Consider the following 8,614-nt stretch of genomic DNA (forward strand, 5'->3'; position numbering starts at 1 on the left):
AGCCGCGAGAGGTCTGCGAGGGGTGGGGGGCCCGACATACCTGTGGGGGGGGGAGACTTTAATTACAGGTGTGAGCTGCAGCACAATCAATGACTGAAACTACTGACATGATAAATACAGATGTGTTATCGCTGCATCAAAGCAGAGACATGTCCACAAGTCTCTGAGTGTGTGCTGTGATTCCCGACCGCTCGCCAAAGAGGTTCTGAATCTCATTGACTCTTTTAATCTCACGCAGTCGGTTAATGGCCGACACATGAGAAGGGACACACGCTGGACCCTGTGTTGTCTCATGGTCTAGATGCTTCTATCAGGGACACTGGTATTTCGGACCATTTGCCTGTGTTATTTTCTATGATGCTGCCTTGCTCTCAAGTTGACTCGTGCGTTCCGGAGCGACGCCTACGTGCGCTGAATCCTCTGACAGCGTCACAGTTTTCCGTTGCCTTTAATGACTCTGTGCTTTCCACGTTAAATGACTCTTGTGATGCCAGTGCTGAGGAGACTCTCAGCCTTTTTAAGTCTACTTGCACGGACATTCTGGACCTGATTGCTCCATTCACGGCCAGACACCCTAAACCTGTGACTGAACCGTGGTTAACTGACTCTACCCGCGCCCTGAGACGCGCATGTAGACGAGCAGAGAGGAGATGGAAGAAGGATACACTTCACGTCTCCTTGGGGATTCTAAGAGATGGTTTAAGCGAATATCAGAGGGCTGTTAAATGTGCAAAAACTCATTTTATTTCAAATCTTGTGTCCAAAAACAGAAATAGGCCCCAGTTCCTTTTTACCACTCTTAATTGTCTTTTAAATCCCTGTAACTCTCCCTGTGTTGTGCCATCACCTACTCTATGTGAAAAGTTCCTTTCATTTTTTAATGATAAAGTCTGGGCCCTCAGATCTTCACCTCCTCCTCTCACCTTAGACCCAGCAGTGTCTCCTGTGTGCTCAGCTGTCTTCGAGCAGTTGGACCTGGTTTCACTGCCCGAGTTATCTGATGTGGTTAAACAATTGAAACCTTCACAATACCCCTTTGACAGTATTCCTCCCAGACCACTGAAAGACGTTTTTAATACTATTGGGTCATATATTAGAACTTTGATAAATATGTCTCTCACCTCAGGCTACGTTCCAACCTTTTTTAAACACGCTGTAGTGCAGCCTCTTATCAAAAAACAGAACCTTGATCATTCTGTTCTCTCCAGCTTTAGACCTATTTCTAAGCTTCCCTTCCTGTCTAAAGTCCTAGAGAACGTGGTTTTAGCACAACTGCAGTCACACCTTGTTTTAAACTGCATATCAGAGAAGTTTCAGTCTGGTTTTAAATCACGCCACAGCACGGAAACTGCTCTCCTAATAGTTTTGAATGATCTTCTTTTAACTGCTGATTCTGGGAATTCTGCTGTGCTTGTGCTTTTAGATTTGTCTGCTGCTTTTGACACCATTGACCACCAAATTATTTTATCACGCCTTGAACTGTGTGTTGGTATTAAAGGTAACGTCCTAAAATGGTTTCAATCCTATCTGTCAGAAAGGACCTTTTCTGTGCATCTTGGCCAGTATTCTTCAGCTGCAGCCCCACTAGCATATGGGGTCCCACAAGGCTCTATGCTAGGCCCCATGTTGTTCAGTCTGTATTTACTACCTCTGGGGTCAATTTTTAAAAAGCATAACATTTCTTACCATTGCTTTGCAGATGATCTGCAGGTATACCTGCCTAAAGCAAATAAGGAATCTAGGATTGCCTTGCTTAGCTGTCTGAAAGACATACAATCATGGATGGAAATCAACTTCTTGACTCTCAACGAAAACAAGACAGAGATTATAATATTTGGACAGTCTGAACTCCTGGATGGCTTTAATAGTGTGCTCGGCCCCTTAGCCTCCTACAGCCGTCCCTCTGTCAGAAATCTTGGAGTCATCTTTGACAACTGTTTTAAATTTGATAAACAGATAAGCTCAGTTGTCAAGACAAGCTTCTTCCAGCTGCGGCTTCTGGGGAAGGTAAAAGCCTATCTTCCTAGTAAGGAATTTGAACAGCTAATCCACTTATTTATAACGTCTCGTTTAGACTATTGTAACTCCCTCTATATTGGTGTTGACAAGTGTTTGATCCGTCGCCTGCAGCTGGTCCAAAATGCGGCTGCACGCCTTCTTACTGGGAAGAGACGTTATGACCACATCACACCCGTTTTGGCAGACCTTCATTGGCTTCCTGTCAGTTACAGGATCCAGTTCAAGTACTTGTTGTTTTTAAATCATTGCATGGACTGGCCCCACATTACCTGTCTGAGTTGTGCTCCAGCTAGAGCATTGCGCTCAGCTCAGCAGAATATGTTGGTGGTTCCTCGGAGCAGGAAAATAACCCGAGGTGACAGGGCTCTCAGTGTTGCAGCTCCCAGACTGTGGAAAAGACTCCCAGCACATATCCGGACTTTTTCAATCCCAGCTAAAAACTCACCTCTTTGCACTGGCTTTTCATACTAGTTGAACATTACATTTTTATATCTGTATGTGTTTTTTATTTATTTATTATATGTTTCTAGTTATTGTGCTTTTTATTATGTTTTAATTATTGTTTTATTATTGTACTCCCATTGTGTTATTTAATATTGTAGTTACTGCCTGTACAGCACTTTGGTCAACTGAAGGTTGTTTTAAATGTGCTATATAAATAAAGATTGAGATTGAGTGATCCCCGAAGCTTTTTGTGAAGCTTGTATCGTTTTGGGCCAGTGACGTCATCGATGACAAACGAAGCCTCGCTGCCTGTCTATACCACGTGACTGCTTCTGGAAGCGATTAGGCTTGCTTGAGACGAGCGAGACCGACGCAGACCTGCGCAGTTGCGATCAGCCGTCTTGCTCGTGCGTTGCATGATGGTTAGTCATTTTGTCCGACTTGCTCTGGAGGCTCGCCTTCATGAGACGTTGAAATCTCACGGGACAAAGACGCCCGCAGCCTTGAGAGCGCGGCGAGGCGGCGCAGTTCCTCTCCACGGGCTGCGGAAGCGAAATGCTTGATGGGAAACCACTCGCTGGTATCTCGAGCTGAGCGCTCATTGGTGGGTTTTACCCCGTGCTGCTGATGAAGCTCTCCCATTGGCTCGGCTAAAGTTTGTTGTTGTTTTGTGTCAGTTTTACGTCGCCACTTCATTCACATTTTCATCATTGTCCACAATGTTTATCATCATGAAATTAATATCTATATATTTTATACTATACTTGCACTGCTTACCGTTTCATACTTTATATATCTTAGTGTATTAATACACACTGTTCATACTGCTCACAGGCTGCTGTGTGTATCTAGTGTATTAATACACACTGTTCATACTGCTCTCAGGCTGCTGTGTGTATCTAGTGTATTAATACACACTGTTCATACTGCTCACAGGCTGCTGTGTGTATCTAGTGTATTAATACACACTGTTCATACTGCTCACAGGCTGCTGTGTGTATCTAGTGTATTAATACACACTGTTCATACTGCTCTCAGGCTGCTGTGTGTATCTAGTGTATTAATACACACTGTTCATACTGCTCTCAGGCTGCTGTGTGTATCTAGTGTATTAATACACACTGTTCATACTGCTCTGCAGGCTGCTGTGTGTATCTAGTGTATTAATACACACTGTTCATACTGCTCTCAGGCTGCTGTGTGTATCTAGTGTATTAATACACACTGTTCATACTGCTCACAGGCTGCTGTGTGTATCTAGTGTATTAATACACACTGTTCATACTGCTTACAGGCTGCTGTGTGTATCTAGTGTATTAATACACACTGTTCATACTGCTTACAGGCTGCTGTGTGTATCTAGTGTATTAATACACTGTTCATACTGCTCACAGGCTGCTGTGTATCTAGTGTATTAATACACACTGTTCATACTGCTTACAGGCTGCTGTGTGTATCTAGTGTATTAATACACTGTTCATACTGCTCACAGGCTGCTGTGTATCTAGTGTATTAATACACACTGTTCATACTGCTCACAGGCTGCTGTGTGTATCTAGTGTATTAATACACACTGTTCATACTGCTCACAGGCTGCTGTGTGTATCTAGTGTATTAATACACACTGTTCATACTGCTCACAGGCTGCTGTGTATCTAGTGTATTAATACACACTGTTCATACTGCTTACAGGCTGCTGTGTGTATCTAGTGTATTAATACACACTGTTCATACTGCTCTCAGGCTGCTGTGTGTATCTAGTGTATTAATACACACTGTTCATACTGCTCTCAGGCTGCTGTGTGTATCTAGTGTATTAATACACACTGTTCATACTGCTCACAGGCTGCTGTGTGTATCTAGTGTATTAATACACACTGTTCATACTGCTCACAGGCTGCTGTGTGTATCTAGTGTATTAATACACACTGTTCATACTGCTCACAGGCTGCTGTGTGTATCTAGTGTATTAATACACACTGTTCATACTGCTCACAGGCTGCTGTGTGTATCTAGTGTATTAATACACACTGTTCATACTGCTCTACAGGCTGCTGTGTGTATCTAGTGTATTAATACACACTGTTCATACTGCCTCACAGGCTGCTGTGTATCTAGTGTATTAATACACACTGTATCAGACTGCTACAGCTGCTGTGTGGATCTAGTGTATTAATACACACTGTTTACATGACTCACCAGGCTGCTGTGTATCTAGTGTATTAATATCACACTGTTTCATGACTGCTCTCTAGGCCTGCTGTGTGTATCTTAGTGTATTAATACACACTGTTCATACTGCCTCATCAGGCTGCTTGTGTATCTAGGTGTATTATACACACTGTTCATTACTGCTCATCAGGCTGCTGTGTGTATCTAGTGTATTAATACACACTGTTCATACTGCCACAGGCTGCTGTGTATCTAGTGTATTATACACACTGTTTCATACTGCTCTCAGGCTGCCTGTGTGTATCCCCTTAGTGTATTAATCCACACTGTTCATACTGCTTCACCGGTGCTGCTGTATCTAGTGTATAATACACACTGTTCATACTGCTCTCAGGACTGCGTGTGTATCTAGTGTATTAATACACACGGTCATACTGCTCATCAGGCTGCTGTTATCTAGTGGATTAATACACACTGTTCCATACTGCTCTCAGGCTGGCTGTTGTGTTATCTAGTGTCTTAATACACACTGTCATACTGCTCTACAGGTGCTTGCCTATCTAGTGTATTAATACACACTGTTCATTACTGCTCTCAGGCTGCTGTGTGTATTCTAGTGTATTAATTACACACTTGTTCATACTGCCTCACAGGCTGCTGTGTTATCTAGTGTATTAATACACACTGTTCATACTGCTCATCAGGCTGCTGTGTTGTATCTGAACTGTATTAATACACCACTGGTCATACTGCTCACGAGGACTGCTGTGCCTATCTAGTGTATTAATACACACACTGTTCATACTGCTCTCAGGCTGCCCTGGTGGTATCTAGTGTATTAATACCACAACTGTTCATACTGCTCATCAGGCTGCTGTGTGTCTCTAGTGTATTAATACACACTGTTCCTACTGCTCATCAGGCCTGCTGTGTGTATCTTAGTGTATAATTACCACCTGTTCATACTGCTCACAGGCTGCTGTGTGTATCTAGTGTATTAATACACACTGTTCATACTGCTCTCAGGCTGCTGTGTATCTAGTGTATTAATACACACTGTTCATACTGCTCACAGGCTGCTGTGTGTATCTAGTGTATTAATACACACTGTTCATACTGCTCTCAGGCTGCTGTGTGTATCTAGTGTATTAATACACACTGTTCATACTGCTCTCAGGCTGCTGTGTGTATCTAGTGTATTAATACACACTGTTCATACTGCTCTCAGGCTGCTGTTGTATCTAGTGTATTAATACACACTGTTCATACTGCTCTCAGGCTGCTGTGTGTATCTAGTGTATTAATACACACTGTTCATACTGCTCTCAGGCTGCTGTGTGTGTATCTAGTGTATTAATACACACTGTTCATACTGCTCTCAGGCTGCTGTGTGTATCTAGTGTATTACACACTGTTCATACTGCTCACAGGCTGCTGTGTGTATCTAGTGTATTAATACACACTGTTCATACTGCTCTCAGGCTGCTGTGTGTAGTAGTGTATTAATACACCTGTTCATAACTGCCTCACAGGCTGCTGTGTGTATCTAGTGTATTAATACACACTGTTCATACTGCTCACAGGCTGCTGTGTGTATCTAGTGTATTAATACACACTGTTCATACTGCTCACAGGCTGCTGTGTGTATCTAGTTGTATTAATACACACTGTTCATACGCTCTCAGGCTGCTGTGTGTATCTAGTGTATTAATACACACTGTTCATACTGCGTCTCAGCTGCTATCTAGTGTATTAATACACACTGTTCATACTGCTCTCAGGCTGCTATCTAGTGTATTAATACACACTGTTCATACTGCTCTCAGGCTGCTGTGTGTATCTAGTGTATTAATACACACTGTTCATACTGCTCTCAGGCTGATATCTAGTGTATTAATACACACTGTTCATACTGCTCACAGGCTGCTATCTAGTGTATTAATACACACTGTTCATACTGCTCTCAGGCTGCTGTGTGTATCTAGTGTATTAATACACACTGTTCATACTGCTCACAGGCTGCTATCTAGTGTATTAATACACACTGTTCATACTGCTCTCAGGCTGCTGTGTGTATCTAGTGTATTAATACACACTGTTCATACTGCTCTCAGGCTGCTATCTAGTGTATTAATACACACTGTTCATACTGCTCTCAGGCTGCTATCTAGTGTATTAATACACACTGTTCATACTGCTCTCAGGCTGCTGTGTGTATCTAGTGTATTAATACACACTGTTCATACTGCTCACAGGCTGCTGTGTGTATCTAGTGTATTAATACACACTGTTCATACTGCTCACAGGCTGCTGTGTGTATCTAGTGTATTAATACACACTGTTCATACTGCTCACAGGCTGCTGTGTGTATCTAGTGTATTAATACATACTGTTCATACTGCTCACAGGCTGCTGTGTGTATCTAGTGTATTAATACACACTGTTCATACTGCTCACAGGCTGCTGTGTGTATCTAGTGTATTCATACCCCTCACTGTTTATTCATCAATCAATTCATTCTATAGATCAGGGATGAGCAACTTTGATGGTGGGGGGCCACATCGTTGATGTACTGGCCACCAGGGGGCCGCAGATTCACTTGGAACACACACACACAACAATTCCATGTGTTGTATGTAATTATTAACAAATATACTAAGTCTGACATCTTCATTGACATTTTACAATCAAAGGGAACGTCCTCTAATAAGCCACTAAATAAATATCAGTTCACAGAAATGTTATTTCATTTTTACAAGTGGCATGTTTGTATTGAACAGGTTATTAAACAGTGGAATAAAACTATTTTAAACTATTGGAAAGCACGGAAAATGTGTGTGTATTGAGATGAACCATTAGATGACATACACATGTTGTCATGAACACTAACCCAGACATTAGTCACTAACTTGAACCTGAAACACTTGTAGCCAGTCTCTGCATTCCCCTTATTCCACACTGAGGGGAATGTCCACACCGACACCTGTCAGCCCGCACTCTGCTGTTCCTCAGCGCCGAAGGGTTAACCCTAACCCTAGCCAAAAAACCGAGAGAAGAAGAAGACGAAGCCGACTCCGAGCTGTCCGACTTCAGGCGAGCTTTCTGAGACCTCCCCCGGCTGCGATCGGCTATTCTCGTCTACTCTCGAGGCGAGCCGCAACGCGTCTCAAACAAGCCTAGTCAGTCACATGATGGGTCAGTCAGTCACATGACGGGTCAGTCACATGACGGGTCAGTTACATGACGGGTCAGTCAGTCACATGATGGGTCAGTCAGTCACATGACGGGTCAGTCACATGACGGGTCAGTCAGTCACATGATGGGTCAGTCAGTCACATGACGGGTCAGTCACATGACGAGTCAGTCAGTCACATGACGGGTCAGTTAAATGACGTGTCAGTCAGTCACATGACAAGTCAGTCAGTCACATGACGGGTCAGTCAGTCACATGACGAGTCAGTCACGTGACGAGTCAGTCACATGACGGGTCAGTCAGTCACATGACGGGTCAGTCAGTCACATGACGGGTCAGTCAGGGTCAGTCAGTCACATGACGGGTCAGTCAGTCACATGACGGGTCAGTCAGTCACATGACGGGTCAGTGAGTCACATGACGAGTCAGTCAATCACGTGACGAGTCAGTCAATCACGTGAGGAGTCAGTCAGTCACGTGAGGAGTCAGTCAGTCACGTGAGGAGTCAGTCAGTCACATGACGGGTCAGTCAGTCACATGACGGGTCAGTGAGTCACATGACGAGTCAGTCAATCACGTGACGAGTCAGTCAGTCACGTGAGGAGTCAGTCAGTCACATGACGGGTCAGTCACATGACGGGTCAGTCAGTCACGTGACGAGTCAGTCAGTCACGTGAGGAGTCAGTCAGTCACGTGAGGAGTCAGTCAGTCACGTGAGGAGTCAGTCTGAGGAGTCAGTCAGTCACGTGAGGAGTCAGTCAGTCACGTGAGGAGTCAGTCAGTCAC

This window comes from Gymnodraco acuticeps, unplaced genomic scaffold, assembly GCF_902827175.1.
Source record: "Gymnodraco acuticeps unplaced genomic scaffold, fGymAcu1.1, whole genome shotgun sequence".
Classification (NCBI taxonomy): domain Eukaryota; kingdom Metazoa; phylum Chordata; class Actinopteri; order Perciformes; family Bathydraconidae; genus Gymnodraco; species Gymnodraco acuticeps.